The following is a 20,212-nucleotide window of genomic DNA, read 5'->3' as shown; positions in this document are numbered from 1 at the left end:
CCGCCACATATGGATGGAGTATACTTCGCTAGGCACTACCGCACACTGACTGGATGGGGAATGCTCTCTGGGCCTCACTGTAAGGGGCGCACAAATGCCTGTCTGCCCCGCATACAGGCAGGTGTCAACTAGGTGGCTGAAGGTGAACTTAGCTGAGGTTATGAATGTGAGTGGATGCCATGTGTGAAAGGGACTGTGAATATCTGACAGCCCAGATCAGGTCAGAAGATGCAGAGATGCTCCTGCACCCCATCTGGAGAGAACACGGAAATTCAGCATCTCACTTCCAAACAGCAATGCCAATTAACCCACCCACTAACAATTTCACCCCTCTGCATACACCTCTCAAACTCTAACCAAACACAACCACAAACCTACAACACAACAATTTGCACAAACTTCACCACACTGCAACAACAAAACAAATCACACATAGGCACGCACAACAGCACACAGCGACTACCGACCGTAAAACACCCCAAGCACAGCCAACTGACCCACCGGGCTGAGGCCGCCAACAGCACATCACTGCTCTCTTGCACATTTCCAGCTTTTTGCCCACTAACTCACCCCCACACCCTTATCTCCCTTTTTCAGGGCTGACAGAGCACCAGGGGACCACTCCGGTGGTGATAGTGACCGTTACAAATATCCTTTAACATTAACATTAACATAACATTTAATCATGGCTAGGATTGATTATTGTAGCACTTTGTTAGCTGGTATCAGTAAAGGTAGTTCAGGGAAACTCCAGATTGTCCAAAATAATGTGTTCATATAGTGAAAATTTACCCAGGCACAAGCCCATATTTATCCACAGGAGTAACTCACATTGGTTCCCTGTTTAGGCTAGAATTTGCTACAAAGTTTGCACTATTGTACATAAATGGACATGCTCCTGGATACTTGAAAGACCTCTTTAGTGTATCCAAACACGAGAGAACCACCAGGACCACCAATGCTATATGGCTGACTGTCCCTTATAGCAAATGAGGGAGAGGTATGGACAGGTCCTTTGCGATGCAGGCTGCTCTGATATTGAATAATCTCCTGAAGGATCTGTGTACTGAGGGAAATCTGACTACCTTTAGGAAGCGGTCTTATTTAATTAAGTAAATGCATTTTAGATTCCTGGCACTTTGCTGTCCTCTCTCTTTCAGCGCTCTGATGCCTGCGGGCTACGGCACACTACAAATATGTAAATAAATAAACAAATAAATAAATGGTGGAGTGTGTGGGTGGGATTGTAGAGATGAATAGAGTGTTGTTTGATTGTGAGGTGGTATATTAGGTGTGGTTGGGAAGGTTGTGAGAATACGAGTGTACAGAGGTGTGATGGCGTTGGATAAGTGAGTAAAGCAGTTCTGGTATAAGGGAATCCACAAGGTGATTGTGCTGTTTTGCGGAACAGAGTGGGTGTTGCAAGGTTGGTATGTGGATGGGAATAGTAAGAGTGTGAATGCTGGAATATAATGGGCTAAAATGAAATAAATGTTGGTTTGAAAAGAGTAGTCTGGGGTAATATATATAGTGGAACTGTGCTGCTATAATTACATACATATACCTACCAGGTACATTAATGTACTTACTTTGTCGGATCCAAAGGGTGTTTTTTTCTTTTTGGTTGTTGATTTCATTGATGTGCTTCTTTCCTGTAATTGTAAAAGAAAGTTAGGAGGAGTGGGGAAAAAGTTAATAAAATTGGTTGACGGTTAAAAACGGTTGCTTTTAGGAGTATTTTCATGAAAGTTAAGAAATGCGTATGTGCATTTGTAGAAGGTGTGTAACATTTAGTAAAAGAGAGGAATAGTTGATGGAAAAGATATGGACTAGACATTTGCATGGCAGTTGGTGTGGGGAAGTTTAATATGTTATGAGTATATGCATACTTGCCAACATGATGCATTCTAATCTGTAGGTGTTTTTGTAGTTCTGGATTTTTTGTTTGCATTATGGGACTTGTTACCATTGTGAAAGTTGGAGTACAAGTTACAGAATGTAGAGAAAGAAGAAGGACTGCATAAGCAGCTGAAGATTGGAATGGGTTATTTTAGGAAATATAGATGTACTGTGTATATAGATATATATATAGAGATGTATCAAGCTGGCACCCACTGAGGGCCAGTTACAAATGATGTACAAATCTATTTTATCTGCTTTTGCTTTCTTTTATGAAAAAGTGACAGACACAGTGCTGCTGTAAATGCAGATATGCATTTTTTTCTGTTCTTGGAAATGCTTCCTAAAAATATTTTGAAAAGCACAGCATTTTATATATTTACTTGATGTACATGTCACAGTTTTGAATCTCAAAGTTAGTTGTGTTTTTTTTTCTTTGCATTCTCGGACTTGTAGTTTGTGTTTTATTGTGGGAGAAGTGGAATTGGAAGTGACAGAATGCAAAGGAAAGAAAGAAGACTTAAGAAGCACCAACACATTGGAATGGGTGATTTTGGGATATATGCATGTGCTGCCAATATATTGAACTGGCAGACACCAAGTGCCATTTAAAAATGGTCTACAGATGTATCTCATGTGCTTTCCCCATATTTTATGAAACAGTAACACAGTGCTGCTATATATGCACATATGAATTCTTTAACTTTCATCACAAGGATTGTAAATTGGAACAGTTTGAAGCGCAGAACATTGCAAATGTTTGCTGCTTCATGTAAGCAGGTGATGAATGCTGGAATGCATGGCATTTGCTAGAGTGGTTAAAAAAGAGAGGCTTATCACAGGGGAAGTAGCAGGAATCTTTATATATATATATATATATATATATTTTATTTGTAAAATATAAGCATACCTGTACTGTGTCCTGTTAGATGCAGATCTTGATGAATCTGGAAATAGAAATCTTGAACAGCTGTAGAATACTTTTTTAATGCATATATCTTTCATTAACAGGAGATATGTACTCTGTGAGTTCAAGTGTACATCTGAAGAGTTGAAGTGAGATGACAGGGTTAGGTGTAGAGGTTTTGGATATGATTGATGGATGGATGTGTGACTCTCTGAAAGCAGCCAATGAGGGAGTTTTGAGAACATGAAAGTGTAAAGCATAGAAGGGCTGCCCCTGTGTTATGGGGTCCGTGGACACTGCAGTAGCCTGTGGATGGTACATGCCACATCTATGTCTTTTGAGGATGCCTAGCATGGAAAGGGGACTGTGGGGATTAGCCAATGAGGTTTGTTGTGTGTGGTGTACAGGAGGTGAGGGTAGTAGGAATTGTGAGAGCAGTGACAATGGCTATGGCTATGTGTTTGATAAGGCAGACTGTGTGGATTCTGGGGGACTCTTCAATTCAGACATTGAAGGTGTATTCTGATAATCATGGCATACTTGGAAATATTGGATTGGCAGAAGTGGACATGTTCTGGCATGCAGCTTGTGGCTTAAACTTGGCAGGCTTTCTTTCTTTCTGTGAGAGTATGGCTCACTTTAAATGTCCAGACAATGTGATTGGGCATTGTGGTGGGGACAGTTTGGGGTTTGTGACTCCAGTGTATTTTCAAGTTGCACTGAAGAATTTCTTTAAAAGCCTAATGCAACTTTTCCTGCTGCTAAAATTATTATTTTCAAACTAAATCAGAGGCCCACATGGTTATGTCCAACAAACATTTTCAGTCCTCAAATTGAAGATTCAAGGCAGATTGTCAATATAGTTTTATCTGCTTTGTTGTCATGATGCCTACCTCCAAGGAGCCAGGTCCGACCCAGAAACCCCAGAGGCAGGCATCATTTCCCCCAGGGAAGTGCCAGCGGGCCCAAGCTGGGGCCCTTTGGACACAGTCCTGGCGCCTTAGGCGCCAGGCTCATGTTGGACCCCTGTCCTGGCGCCTTAGGCGCCAGGCTCATAAAGTTAGACATGTGTTCAAGTGTTTTAATGTGCACTTCCCTGATGCAGACCATGCTGCTACATCCAGGCCCTCTTGAGGCCTGAATGGAACTACTTTACCTGTGGGACTACTTTCCCTGGGTGTGGTCAGGGAAGGATACATACCTGATCGGTGGAAGGATACATACCTGGAACTTCTTCCAAAGCTATTTAAACCACACCCGATCAGCAACTCACGCTTCGCGTTGTTCTGCTCCTCGCAGCTGGACGCTCACCGTGTCAGCTCTTGCTTCTGGACTTCAGCCACGCCTGTCAGCATCCTGGGTCACCTGCTAAGAGAGAATTGGAGAGAAAGAATACCTTACCTGCTAAAGCAGCATCACGGAGACATCACACCGACAATCCTGAAAGGGAAGACATCATTTTAAAAGCATTTCGCTTCGATCGCTGCAGCGCTGCATTTCACTCACCTTTCCTGGGCACCTCCATCTTCAGCAGCGATCATCTAGATCCGCAGCCACTTCCCAGAGCCTAGAGAGAAAAAGACAAGAACACAAGGTGAGAGAAGGAAGGGAATAGGAAAAGCTCAGTTTCCTTCTAAGACTTACCTGTTGGGTAATTCCCATTTAATTTCGGCTCCTGCCGCTTCCTGGCATTCCGGACCCCGGCCCCTATGGGGAAAAAAGACAAAGACATTGAATGAGCGAATGCAAAGACATTACCCGAACGCTCATCCAGAATTTACCTGTCATTTACTGGAACTGCACGTTTGACTTCGGGTCGGCTCCATATCTCCGGCATTCCGAACCCCGGCCCCTAAGGGGAAAAAGACATAAGCGTTAGCGCTTGCTGCAATAAGTCAATGAACATTATTATTAAGCTTGAACTTTTGAACTTGCTACAGAACTCTTACAGCGCCTTACCTGAATAGTCAAGCGTATTTGAACTCCCATCAAACCTCAATCCAGTGAAGTAACTGGGTTTCAACGCGCCCCTGCATCAGAAGCAGGATGGAGAGCTCATCCTTCCTGACCCTAAGGTGAGACTTCACGGGGAATCGAGGAAGGGTATCATGGAGGGTTGGAAGTGAGTGGGAGGCTTGAGCATTATTCTGTCAGTAGGTAATACTCCCTTTTCACGCACAGGGGAATATTCCTGCGAGCCAGTGAGTCCATCTTCAGAGTCCTGCGCTTCACCATAGAAGAAGCATCAGCACTCGAAGCCAGACCTGCGCCTCCGTGGGAATCAGGTGAGCGTGACAGAACGCAAAGCCTACCCACAATTTCCCACCCGGGCGCTATGGAGACTTCCGAGACAGATCAGCTGGCCCAGCTTTTGGGGGAATTACGGGCAGAAGTGCACTCAGCCCGCCAGGAGACTAACGCTCTCAAAAGAGAACTGATCCTATCCAAGGAAAGAACAGATGACCTAGCCAAAAGGTTATTGCAGGCCCAGGCAGGGCATACTCCTTTACCTAATTCCGGAGGTACTTCCACATCAATGGGTTTGAATAACCCGGTACAAATCAATCTACCTGAACACATGCCTTTGGCCCCGCCAGAACGTTTTGCGGGCGATCCCAAGAAATATGCTGTCTTTATGAACCAATGTCGTTTACACTTTCTATGCAGACCCGGGGCCTTCCCTAACGATCAGGCCAAGGTAGCCTTTATACTATCTTACCTCAGTGGCAGTGCTGCCGATTGGTCTATTCCATTGGTAAATCAGGATGATCACATTCTCCAGAATTTTCAGGGTTTCCAGGCCAGCATGGAAAGATTGTTTGCTCGACACTCTCAAGGACAGGCCCTTGATAACGAACTGCTATCCTTACAACAAGGTAATCAGGATCTCCTGTTCTACGTTGCCACCTTTAATAGCCTCAGGGCCTGTAACGCATTCCACTGTTGAAATGACACTGGTGGATCAGGATGGACATCGGGAAGCAATCGTGTTTGATGTGATCAAGGCCCCACAATTTCAAGTAATTCTTGGAATTCCTTGGTTAGAAACACATAATCCCAGAATTTACTGGCGAGCAAAGAAGATAAGTTTTCCTGATTGTGAACCAACTTGTTACCCAAGAAATCCAGTTATGGGTCTAGCCTCAGCAACTTCCACCCCTGTACAGCTACCGTCAGAATACCAAGAATTCCAAGACGTTTTTCAGAAGGAACAGGCTAACACGTTACCTCCACATCGGTCTTATGATTGCCAAATCGATCTGGTACCCAATGTTCAACTACCTTGTAGTAGGATTTATGCTCTTACGGAACCTGAGAACCTACATTTGCGTCAGTATTTAGATCAGTACCTAGCCAATGGTTTTATTCGCCCGTCCAAGTCTCCTGTCTCCTCAGCTCTGTTCTTCGTGCCGAAAAAAGAGGGCGACCTTAGAACATGTATAGACTATCGCGCCCTAAATCAAATAACGATTAAGAATCAGTACCCTCTGCCCCTGATCTCTGAGCTTATCGACCAGGTGAAAGACGCTTGTGTGTACACCAAGTTAGATCTCCGAGGAGCTTATCACCTGGTGCGTATAAAAGAAGGCGACGAATGGAAGACTGCATTCCGCACCAAATTTGGGCTCTTCGAATATCAGGTGATGCCCTTCGGTTTGTGCAATGCACCTGCCGCCTTTCAGTACTTTATGAATGATGTTCTTTGGGAACTATATCGACCTCTGTGTAATTGTTTATATTGACGACATCCTGGTGTACTCTTCTTCAGAATCCGATCACAGAAAACATGTTAGGGCAGTTCTTGAGAAATTGCGCCAGCACAGACTATTTGCAAAGCTCGAAAAATGCGCTTTTCATACCACAGAAGTGGAGTTTCTCGGATTCATCCTGACACCTCAAGGAGTCCGAATGGACTCGCGAAAGGTGGACGCCATCCTCAAATGGCCATCTCCTAGCTCGGTGAAGGGAGTTCAGAGCATGCTCGGCTTCGCCAATTTCTATCGAAGATTCATCCCGGAATTTCCCCGAACAGTCCAACCCATCACAGCTCTCCTAAAGAAAAACAAACGCTTTGAATGGACTCTTGAGGCCGAACAAGCCTTTAAGGACCTGAAAACCAAATTCACCTCTGCACCTATATTGAAGCACCCGCACCCAGATCTCCCTTACATTGTGGAAACCGAAGCATCCAGTTCGGCCATGGGAGCTGTCCTGTCGCAAAGAGACCCAGAAACTAACCAACTACACCCTGTGGCCTTTTGGTCCAGGAAATTTTCTCCTCCTGAAATCAACTACACAATTACCGACAAGGAGTTACTGGCTATTAAATCTGCTTTCAAGGCTTGGCGTCACTACCTTCTCGGGGCAAGACACACCATCACCGTAATTACGGACCACAGAAATTTACAGTATTTAAAGACGGCCAAAGCTCAATCTTCACGACAACTCCGATGGGCTCTATTCTTTGCGGAATTTGATTTTGTAATTACCTATCGCCCTGGCTGCAAGAATGGTAAAGCGGACGCCTTATCCTGGATTGGCATGGAAGAACCCAATTCGAGTTTAGAACCTGTGCCAATCATACCTGTACAAAGAATCTTAGGCCTAACTTCATTGCAAACTATTGAGGACATCCAAACGCAAGTAAAACAACTTCTAGACTCTTCAGCCTTACTGGAATGGAGTCAAAAGGGTCCTCATTACACCGTTAAGGATGACTTACCCTACTTCCAGGAGCGGTTGTTTCTGCCTAGTAAAGAATTGCAAGAACTTGTTATTGCCCATCATCATGAATCATTAATGGAAGGACACCCTGGTATCGCTAAAACGAAGGAAAAAATCAAACGCCACTTCTGGTGGCCTTCTTGGAGAAAAGACAAAAAGTCTTTTGTATTGTCTTGCGGAATTTGCGCCCAAAACAAGGGTCAAAAGAAAAGGCCAGCCGGCCTACTTCAACCCTTGGACATTCCACCGGCACCATGGCACACCTTGTCAATGGACTTTATAACTGACCTGCCTCCTTGTGCTGGTTACAACACTATCCTTGTAATTGTGGATCTATTCTCCAAAATGGCCCACTTTATCCCTTTAAAAGGTTTGCCTTCAGCTTCCACCTTGGCCAAGGAATTTCTGGAGAATATAGTTTGCATACATGGTTTCCCTTCCATGTTAGTCTCGGATCGTGGAAGTCAATTTATCTCCCATTTTTGGAAGAAGTGTTGCCAACTAGCACAAATAGATGTGCGGCTATCCACCAGCCACCACCCCCAGACCGACGGACAAACCGAGAGAACCAATCAGACTCTCGAGCAATATCTTCGGTGCATGTTACACCAATCCGAGTTAAATTGGAAAGACATCCTTTGGATCGCAGAATATGCATACAACAATTCAGTGCATTCTGGAACCGGACAAACTCCTTTTTATACTTTGTATGGTCACCATCCCCGGACCTCTGATCTAGATCCACCTCTGACCCTGGAAATGCCCGCAGTAAATCATCTGCATTCCACAATAACCCGAGCCTTCAAAGAAGCTGCAATTCATTTACAGCAAGCCAAGAAAAAGTATAAAGAAAACGCTGATTTGCACCGAAGTAAAACTCCTCCTTACCAAGTAGGAGATCAGGTATGGCTAGCAACGAAACATTTACCCCTCAAGGGCCCGCGAACCTTCAATCCCAGATTCATAGGGCCTTATCCCATCAAGGCTATAATCAATCCTGTGGCCTTTAAACTGGATTTACCGTCTAACATGCGTATTCATCCAGTTTTTCATGCATCACTTTTGAAGCCAGTACAACCAGGGACCCGACTGTCCAAGCCTCCAGACCCAGTTCAAATTGAAGGGGAATTAGAATTTGAAGTTAAAGACATTTTAGACTCCAAGGTGTTAAAGTCCAAACTCTTCTATCTTGTTGACTGGAAGGGATATGGACCTCAGGAGAGATCGTGGGAGCCTAGTAACCATGTTCACGCACCTCGATTAATACAAAGGTTCCACCGGAGATTTCCGAACAAGCCAAAACCCCCGGAGGGAACAACCTTGGGAGGGGCCTTGAGGGGGGTACTGTCATGATGCCTACCTCCAAGGAGCCAGGTCCGACCCAGCAACCCCAGAGGCAGGCATCATTTCCCCCAGGGAAGTGCCAGCAGGCCCAAGCTGGGGCCCTTTGGACACAGTCCTGGCGCCTTAGGCGGCAGGCTCATGTTGGACCCCTGTCCTGGCGCCTTAGGCGCCAGGCTCATAAAGCTAGACATGTGTTCAAGTGTTTTATTGTGCACTTACCTGATGCAGACCATGCTGCTACAACCAGGCCCTCTTGAGGTCTGAATGGAACTACTTTACCTGTTGGACTACTTTCCCTGGGTGTGGTGGGGGAAGGATACATACCTGATCGGTGGAAGGATACATACCTGGAACTTCTTCCAAAGCTATTTAAACCACACCCGATCAGCAACTCACACTTCGCGTTGTTCTGCTCCTCGCAGCTGGACGCTCACCGTGTCAGCTCCTGCTTCTGGACTTCAGCCACGCCTGTCAGCATCCTGGGTCACCTGCTAAGAGAGAATTGGAGAGAAAGAAGACCTTACCTGCTAAAGCAGCATCACGGAGACATCACACCGACAATCCTGGAAGGGAAGACATCATTTTAAAAGCATTTTGCTTCGATCGCTGCAGCGCTGCATTTCACTCACCTTTCCTGGGCACCGCCATCTTCAGCAGCGATCATCCAGATCCGCAGCCACTTCCCAGAGCCTAGAGAGAAAAAGACAAGAACACAAGGTGAGAGAAGGAAGGGAATAGGAAAAGCTCAGTTTCCTTCTAAGACTTACCTGTTGAGTAATTCCCATTTCATTTCGGGTCCTGCCGCTTCCTGGCATTCCGGACCCCGGCCCCCATGGGGAAAAAAGACAAAGACATTGAATGAGCGAATGCAAAGACATTACCCGAACGCTCATCCAGAACTTACCTGTCATTTACTGGAACTGCACGTTTCACTTTGGGTCGGCGCCATTTCTCCGGCATTCCGAACCCCGGCCCTTAAGGGGAAAAAGACATAAGCGTTAGCGCTTGCTGCAATAAGTCAATGAACATTATTATTAAGCTTGAACTTTTGAACTTGCTACAGAACTCTTACAGCGCCTTACCTGAATAGTCAAGCTTATTTGAACTCCCATCAAACCTCAATCCAGTGAAGTAACTGGGTTTCAACGCGCCCCTGCATCAGAAGCAGGATGGAGAGCTCATCCTTCCTGACCCTAAGGTGAGACTTCACGGGGAATCGAGGAAGGGTATCGTGGAGGGTTGGAAGGGAGTGGGAGGCTTGAGCATTATTCCGTCAGTAGGTAATACTCCCTTTTCACGCACAGGGGAATATTCCTGCGAGCCAGTGAGTCCATCTTCAGAGTCCTGCGCTTCACCATTGAAGAAGCATCAGCACTCGAAGCCAGACCTGCGCCTCCGTGGGAATCAGGTGAGCGTGACATTTTTTTAGATGCTGCAGGAATGTCATCTTTTGAGAATGATAATATAAGTTCTCAATGTGTGAATTATTTTTGTGTAGATGTTGGAAATGCAATTTTCCTTTATAATCTTAGGAATGCATTGAAGAGGTTCCTGTAAGGAGATTGTAAAGGAAGATGTAGAGTTTACAGTAATACTGTACATAAAAGGAAAACAAAGTTTAAAAAAGGTGTTTGTTAACAAACTCCTCACAGAAAAATGTTCTTTTCAGAGCCATCACTAATGATTAAATTACTACAAATTGATGTTCCTCGATGTCCGCGGACACAGTGGTAATCCACAGATGGCGCATGCCACATCCGGGTCTTTTAAGGTTAACTGGCATAGAAAGGGGACTATGGGGATTAGTCAATCAGGTATTTTGGTTGTGGTTTACAGGAAGAGAGGGTAGTAGGTGTTTTGATTGTTGTGTGTAGGGAAGATGGATGTGGCTAGTGCTCAAGAAAAGCTCACTTTGTGCATGGTGGGAGATTGTTGGGTGATTAATTTGAAAAGGTACACTGAGTTGTGTGGCATCTCTGGTACTATTGGTTTGGAGGGAGTGGTAGTTTGCTGGTATACAGTGTATGGGCTAAACTGGGTGAGTCTATTATCATTTTGTAAGAGTATGGCCAACTTTCAATGCCCACATATTATTGTTTTTCATTGTGGAGGAAATAGTTTGGGGTACGTTACTACACTATATGTGCTGGTTCCATTAAAGAATATGTGCTGAGGCTTAATGTAACTATTTCCATGTGCAAAGATTATTATTTCAGAAATACATCCAAGGGAAGTGTGAGGATGTCCAAACTAGAAAAAGGTAGGCACCTTGTGCATAAAGGTGTATGTGCTTTTTTGAATGGTGTGGGAATGGCATGTTTTGAAAATGAAAACATCACGGTGGATGCTGCAAACATTTTCTGAGTGATAGAGTGAATTATTACTGCGTATGGGAATCAGATGTTCCTTGCAAGCATTCAAAATGCACTGAGATAGTTTATGTGAAAAAGATGTACAGTGCATATGAAAACATTTGTAAGCAGTTTTAGGAAATACAAATTAGAAAAGCAAAAAAACAAAAAAAAACTAAAACTAAAAAAAGGCTCTTTTAAGAGCCACCAGTGTATAATAAATTGTTTAAATGGAGTATGAACCTCCCCACCCCCTTCAATTGGATGATATATCCATGGACACTGCGGTAGTCTATGAATGGCATGTGGTCTTTTGAGGTTGTCTGGCATGGAAAGGAGACTACGTAGGCTATGAACCGTCAATGTGTTCATGGACATCGGCGGAACAGCCAATAAGGTTTCCTGGGTGTGGTGTACAGGAGTTGTGTTAGTTGGAGTTGTGAAAGGATTGTAAATGGCAATGGCCATGTCTTTCAGCAGGCAGAGTGTTTGGATTCAGCGGGTGAAGGTGTATGCTGAGCATTGTGGAATAGCCAAAAATCTTGGATTCCCTGATTTGAAAATGTTCTGGTATCGAGTGTGCGGCATGAAGTGGGTGGATTTGCTCCCATTTTGTGCAAATATGTTTCAATTGAACATCCAGACATTATTATCATTCATTGTGGTGGGAACAGTTTGGGGAACGTGATTGGAATTTCTTTGCATTTTTCAATAAAGGAGACATTGGGAAAGTTCATGTAAATGATCCTGAATGCCCAAAAAATGTTTCATGCATGATGCAGAAACAGATGTGGGTGCGTTACAGTTAATTTGCTCCACAAATGGAAAAAGCGAGGCGCAATGTCAGTAAAGCTGTGTATACTTTTGTTTGCGATTTTGGCATGGATTGATGGAATGAGAACATCACATTTGATAGGCACAATATTTATTGGTGAGATGGAGTTCATCTACTTATGTGTATAGTGAGAAATGTGGAAACATTCAAAATACTTTGAAGCAGTTTTTGTGAAAGTGAGAAGAAATAATGAAATTCAGTGACATGTTTTCTTAGATCAGTTTGTAAAACCAAAAAGAAAAAATACATATGAATGCCTTAAACACAAAAGATTTATTTTAAGAGACACCGTTTTTGAATGCAAAACAATTAAAATTATTTGAATTGTCACATGCCTTGAATTTTTTGATGACAAGGATATAATTGAATAGGTCAAAGGGGGGATCACCTTTGCACTCTCCTTCGCACCCTATGGTCAAAACAATTGGATACAGACACTTCGTTTTTTTGTACATTATTTTAGAATTTTATATCAGGTACAATAAAATGCATGAATTGGATTTTTCACCAAATTGTTCCTTACACAAACATACAGTGCGTAATTATACAAGCATAACCAGTATTGAAGTCAAGTGCTAGTGCATCAAATCAAGAGATGAATCTCGTATTGCCATGATCTAGTAAACAGCATTCTGGTGGGTTTAACTGAACATGTTTCAAACAATGCACAACAAAACAAAAACAATTTTCTTTCTAATAACAGTGACGCTGCACTGTGAATAAAAAGGTGCGTACATTTTTTGATGCCAGCGGACTACCATTCTGGGACAATGCTGGCTGCACAGGGCCTAGGCGAGGTATATACATGCAGGGTCAAAGTGGTACAGTATACGGCTACTGGTGGAGATATGTACATATGGGCACGGGAAGGAGGTCTAAACAGGTGTGTCTTTGGAGATCAACCATCATTTGGTGTCTTTCCTGAATTTATAGAAGGATTGGTTGGTGCGTAGTGAGGTGGGGGGGAGTTCCACAGTTAGGCAACCATCACTGGCAAGCTGCTACTCCCCCACTCTTTTAACTTTGTATCTTTTGACCCTTAGGTGTCTGGGGTTGGTCATCCTGGTTGGTCTGGTAGGGTTGTTTTTGACACATTTTTCTGCCAAATATTGAGGGGAAGCGTTATTGAGGTATTTGTGTGTAATGGAGGATGTTTTGAGCTTGATGCTTTCTTGGATTGAAAGCCAGTTGTTGTTCTGTCTAGTTGATGAGATATGTTGTCGTCTTGAGATGCACCAGGCAGTTCTAAAGGCATTATTCTGCAAACATTTTGAGTTTATTGATAATAGATTTGCTTGCTCCTGTGCACTGCACTGTGAATAAAAAGGTGCATACATTTTTTGATGCCAGCGGACTACCATGCTGGGACAATGCTGGCTGCACAGGGGCCTGTGACCTTTTGTCTCACTTCTATTTTTTAACTGTGAAAAGTGACTCCTAAAGGAACAGTTTTTTTGGTTTTGTATATGTTTTTGGATTTTTCAGTTTTTTTGCAGGAGAGGGAAGTTAAGGGTGGGAAGGGAAGAGAGGGAAGGGAGAGAAGGGGCACAGAGATGGAGGGGCAGGTGGACAGCGGGAGATGTTGGGCATGTCTTAAATTTAAGGAAGGGGGCACTGTTGCTTATGCTCTTGGACATCTGCCTCAAAAACACTGCAAAGCTGTTCCCCCTCTGCAGAGCGGTGTGTCGCAGCACATGCAGCACATTGTGACCCTTGAAGAGTATAGATATGCAGCATCCCGTATGGCCTGCGAGGTGGCTGGTGGGATACTCTCCCCCACAGTAGTACCCTGTGTGCTGTCAGGAGCAGGAGAAGAAGATGGCGCAGAGGAAGATAGACTGCTCCGAAAGGAACAGCCTTTCTCAGTGCAACCGGGTGGTTATAACGGACGTGGTGGCACATTGATGTGTTCCTGATGGAGTAGTGCCCATGTTGTCCATGACTGAGTTTCACCCCACACTCAATGCATTCAACACCCAGGACTCACTCTGGGTGATGGAGGTAGGCCCTTGCACTACCTCATCTTCGACTTCCTCTTGATCTTCCTCTATATCATTGTGCCTGTTCCCCTTTCGAAGCCCTCCAGGTGGTGATGGTGGTGGGGGGGGGGTTGGTTGGGGAGCAGAAGTGGCCATAGCAGATGCCTTGATTCCATGATGCTGTCCACTGTCCACAAAGAATTTTCTGCAAGGCAGGTGCTGTAAAATGCTCTCCCCTGGATAGCCAGATTGAGAATGAGGAAAAGTAATGGAAGGGTCCCTTTAGAGGAACCGTCCATGGACAGTCGTACTGCCCGTAAACTACTGAGTCACAAATAGGCCTTGAAAAGTTGTAAAAAGTTGCCAGATCAATGTAGAATGGGTCTGGGTGTTGTACAAGGGTAACCTTTCTGCTTGAAACACCCTAGATTGGCTGGAAAGACATTTTTCAACTGTCCGCAACCACCATGGAGAAACACTGCTATCATGCTGCATGGTGCGGTCACATGATGACACCCGGGGACGTCTGCTGCCCCGACGGCCATCCCTGGACACCCTCCAGGTGGGAATCACAGGGCACATGCACTGGATGTCTGTAGGATATGCGCAGCATCTGCAGACTAATTAAAAGTGGGTCACACGAAAAAGGACATGTCCGGGGGCACCTCCATTTTGAGTGCGGACACCCCAGGGAAATCATACTGTCCACAGACTAATTAAAAATACACCACATGGAAAGAGACATGTCCAGACATTGCACCTGTTCGGGGGCACCTCCATTTTTATTGCGGACACCCCAGACAGTTGTGCAGTCCGTGGACTTATAACGGCAGTTTCAAAAAAAGAAGGGAATACCACACAACAATAAACAAAACATTTGTAGTACAACAAATATATTTATTCAAGTAAGGGTTGGGGTATCGGAAATAGGAAACATAAATGGGAGCATTTGGAATTTTTGTACACTAATCATGAGGGGAGGAAGGGAGTGAGGTTTCATCAAATGGTCCATGATTAAAATGTTTAAATTTGATGGGGATGATTGCTGGGTACAAGTGGGACATGTGCAAGAAGGACAGTGATAGAGAACATTTTTAATGACATGATTTTTAACATACCCTAAAGGTTCCTTAAAATCATTACTTAGTTCATCCCATTTTTTACAAAAGTTCATGATTTCAGTATTTACAGTTGAGCATAGGACTTCTCCTTCTGATTCTTGGGATTGTGAATTATTAAACTGGGGCATAGTTTCTTCATGACAACTATGTACTGCAAGAGAAATAGAAATTATTATTTTAGTAAGGTGTGTACAAAATGCATTATTTGATGACATTAAAATATCTATTTTATACCATTGGAGATGTTATTGTCACTCATTTCTTCTTTCGGGAAGTTCTCTTCTAACCACTCAAGTGTGCTTGCCATTTCTGTGAGAAAAAAGGGTTTATGTCCCATAACACATGTTTATGTAATGAAAGCTAATAAAACAAAAATAAATACAATGCACTTACTATTTAGTGAGAATGTGATTTCCAAGAAGCACCTAGTGTGTCTTAATCCATATGCAGAGTTTTAGTGAGGAGATTATATGAAGTGTACAGTTATGGTTTGTGATTGGTGCATTCCATTACAATGTGTGTTATATAAAAAAGAGTATTTAGTATTTTTTAACGTGATTGTTTGTAGAGAAAGGTATATTTGCATGTTGTAAACATTAGTTGTGATTTTAGGTACATCTGTGTGTTGGTTGATGGGTGCACCTTTTTTCGATCTCCCCTATGATTCTGAGCCTAGTAAATGTCGCCCAACATCCGCAGACTACTGCGCTCTCCATGGACTCCATATCTGCCATATTGGGGTCGTGCGTGTATAATACAGGGAACTCTTAGCAGATTAAAGAGGCACTAGTAACAAGCTATGAAATTCACTGAACAAACGTTGTTAAAGGGACGTTGGTTAAGTTGTACAAACAAAAACCCACGAAATTCACGAAAAAATGTTGTTAAAGAGACGTTATGGTTAACTTGCACTAACAAAAACCTATGAAAATCACTGACAAAACATTGTTAAAGGGATGTTATGGTTACAAGTAAAACCAAAAAAACCTTGAAATTCACCAGTTATGGTATGCTAAGCAACCATAACTCGTGCAACTTCTGTGCACTGCTAATATTAACACCCAGGACCTCAAAGGTGACATCACAAATGTCACCCTCCGGTATCTGGGCACATTACAAGAATATGCACGTTCATGGTTACAGAGTAGATAGTACACACATTGGATGCACATAAGGGAATGTGGCACAAATATATAGTATACACAATAATGGCATATAGAGGAGTGAATTCAGTTACACACTTAAGCAAGAGGCGAGGTATATACATACAGGGTCAAAGTGGTACCGTATACGGCTACTGGTGGATATATGTACATATGGGCACGGGAAGGAGGTCTAAACAGGTGTGTCTTTGGAGATCAACCATCATTTGGTGTCTTTCCTGAATTTATAGAAGGATTGGTTGGTGCGTAGTGAGGGGAGGGGGGAGTTCCACAGTTAGGCAACCATCACTGGCAAGCTGCTACTCCCCAACTCTTTTAACTTTGTATCTTTTGACCCTTAGATGGCTGGTGTTGGTCATCCTGGTTGGTCTGGTATGGTTGTTTTTGACACATTTTTCTGCCAAATATTGAGGGGCAGCGTTATTGAGGCATTTATGTGTAATGGAGGATGTTTTGAGCTGGATGCTTTCTTGGATTGAAAGCCAGTTGTTGTTCTGTCTAGTTGATGAGATATGTTGCCGTCTTGAGATGCCCCAGGCAGTTCTAAAGGCATTATTCTGCAAACATTTTGAGTTTATTGATAATAGATTTGCTTGCTCCTAAGTAAAGGGCATTTCAGTAGTCAATTTTGGATAAAGCTAGCACACGCACTAGGGTCATACAGCTTTCTGAGGAGAGAAAGGTTTTGCAAGAATGGATAAGCTTGCAGGTGTATGCAGTGGATGAGGCAGTTGCACTAACCTGTCTGCGTAGACTAAGGGAGCAGTCTAGGTAGAAACCTAATGTGTTAACCTCGTTGGCCACTTTTATGTCATTACCATCAATGTTGAAAGAATGGTATAGGTTGCTCAATTTCTTCATGTTGGTAGGGGAGTCTAGCAGACGTAGCTCGGTCCTCATTCAGACAGAGACTGTGTGTGGCCATCCAAGCCCTAATGATGAGGTAAATTTTATTGACAACGGCAAGGTCTGTATCATAATCTCCTGTCAGAGGCAGGAGGATCTGAGTGTCATCTGCATAGTTAGTGTAGGTGACACCCAGATGGTCCAGATCATCAAACAGATGTTTGGTGAACACATTGTACATGGTAAGTGATACACATGAATCTTGTGGAACACCACAGGTGATGGGGATGGGGACGGCTGCTGCAGAGGCAGAGAAGATTCTCATGGATCTATTTCTGAGGAAAGATTGGATCCATGCTGTTGCTTCTGTTGAAAAGTGAGCCACAGTGGATAGGTGTCTACAGAGCACCTAGTGGTCAACCAAGTCAAAGGCGGTTTACAGGTCCAACAAGAGCAAAAGAGCAAATTTCCCTACGTCCTTCAGGTCATAGATTTGGATCTTTAGATTGATCAGGGCAGTTTCTGTCCCATGTTGGGGCCTGAATCCAGATTGCCAGAGTCCAAGTAGCTTCTGGGCCTCGAGGTAGGTTTGGATTTGGTTATAGGCGGCCTTATCAATGATTTTCAGGAGAAAATGTACCGTGGTGATGGGATGGAAATTAGTGGGAATGCTAGGGTCGAGTGTAGGTTTTTTTAGTAGTGGGAATACCCATGAATTCTTCAGATTAGTTGGGACGATGCCTGTGTATCGAAAAGAGGCATTGATGAGGGTGGTTATAAAGGGGGCCAATTCTTTGGCTGTGTCTTTGATGACCGAGGATGGACATGAGTTGCCTTGGCAATTAGAGGGTTTCAATGAAGCAATAATGTTGATTACTTCATGGGTGGATACTGGGACAAATTTGAATCGTAGTGGTTTCGGCGAGATGGTAGTGGGTTTGAGCGTGGTTTGCTGTGGGATCAGTGACTGTTTTTTTAGCTGCTATTTTCTTTTGAAGCAAAGTAATTTTATTAGTTAAGGCTTGTGCTATGTGGGTGTCACTGCAGCTGTCCAGAGGGCATCTGAGACCCCTGAACATGCTCTGTGCCAATGGAGAGCCGGTGCTGCAGATCAGGGTACTGATCGAGCAGGGCACAGATGTACACACCGCTTTTGGCACAGACCTTATGAAAGGTGGACCTGGTTAGCAGGTCACCCTTTCTGAGATGGAATTGCCTGCATCATTGTACTAGTCAATAGAAATCAAAAAATCCAGGACCTCTGCACCCTAACTCATAACCAAGGTGAGAAAATATCTGGTTGCCATCTGCACTAGGATGTTGAGGTCCGAGCTTAGTCAGCATGTCCATCTTAACTCTCTGTAGAGATATGGCCCAATTCCCACGTTCAGGATTATTTCTAAGTATAGCACAGTTTTCTCAGACCCCATCAGCCACCTGTAAAAGTAGGTAATGGGCTGATCAGTGACCTCTGAGCTTAGCTGAACTGAGTATATTCCAATTCCAGTTTTACAGGTGCATGTCAGACTTTTATTTCCCTGCTCATAGTTTTCAAGTTCTAAAACCGATGACCTGCTCACACCAGCCTTTCAGTACTGCAAATATGTTTGGCAGGCATAAGCCTGCTGAGGTTTCTGTGGTGCCTGCAAAGCCACAGATATGACATGGGGGCCCCTGTCAGTTATGACATCTTAGTGGAATCCCACCTGAGAGAAGTTATTTTTCCTCTCACAAAACCACCCAACCACAGGTAGAGGATTTAAGGGGGCTAGTTTTACTCTCTGCCTTGTCAGTGCCTAAGCAAGACTGGACTGATTGCATGGTTTTCATTTTTTAACTCCACCCAGGGATTGTAAAAATTAAGTGACAAGCTGCCAGATGTTCCAGTCACCTCTAAGTGACAAGCTAGTGTGTCAGGGGCCAGATCTGTTAGGACACTACTAGCACCTGGCTGGACAACCAACTCCTAGCTGGGCCCAGCCTTAGAATTCTTGGGCTTCTGTTTTTTGAACTGGTCAGGGCTTTAACAAGTTCTAGGTTTTGGAATGGGCCAGGACATTGTCCCTGCACTGTTTCCACTTGCAGTGGCTCAGGACCTCCGCCCTGAGTCTGCACCTTTGTCTGCCTCAACAGAACCACCAGAGTGGGACAGTCCTTCTGTTCCTGACAAAAGTCAACCTTAGCTGGGACTCTAGCTGAAGACAACTCTTTTAGTTCTAGCAGGCCCTTCTGGTCTGAACATGTCCTACCATCTCAGGTTCCTTTTCTATGCCACTAGGCAGCTCTGAGATCAATGAATCTGTTGCTAACTCGAAAGTCACCTCAGTGGGCACTGGGCAATCTCTCTCATTTCCACGCAATTCCACAAACCAAGCACTGCTATAGGGCAAATACGTTCATCTCACGCAAACTCCTTGAGAAGATGTGTTCACATTTATTTTAATAGGTGTGCAGTGAAGACCACATTTCATACATTTTACTAGCCTGTTAATATATATTTGCTTTCAAAACGTTCAGAGCCCTAAGGTTTTCTTTTGGCTCATTGAAACACCCCTTTGACATTTTGGCACTAGGAATCAATTTCCTTTACAAATGTGTTCACAATCACACCTTAGTTCAGGTACTCTTTTAATGGTAGTTCCACAAGCATTTCACCTGGATCCCACAGAAGTGCTGTCCCTCTAATTTGTTTGATCTTATTTTTGATTTCCCTTCATAAAGCCTCAGATCAGGCAGATAACCGACCATATATGCAGATTATACCTCCTTACCCCAGAAACATATGTGTATGACTCCTTGGCATTCACCCTCTTAATAAGTTGAGGGGTTACATCCCATCTGCAAATCAGCTCAAACCCAATTTATCTATGCTACATACAAGTGGATGTCCCATCTCTCCTCGCTATTTCTTAGGCTTTCAACTATCCTCAAGGATGAATACATCCCGTACTGAAGGGTTCAACAACCTTTGGCTATCCAGATGTGTTGAACAACAACTCCCATTATCCCCCTGCCAGTATAGCCAATGGTGATAAACCATTG

This window comes from Ambystoma mexicanum, chromosome 5q, assembly GCF_040938575.1.
Source record: "Ambystoma mexicanum isolate Mex_15411 chromosome 5q, UKY_AmexF1_1, whole genome shotgun sequence".
Taxonomy (NCBI): Eukaryota; Metazoa; Chordata; class Amphibia; order Caudata; family Ambystomatidae; genus Ambystoma; species Ambystoma mexicanum.
Note: the sequence above shows the minus strand (reverse complement) of the source record.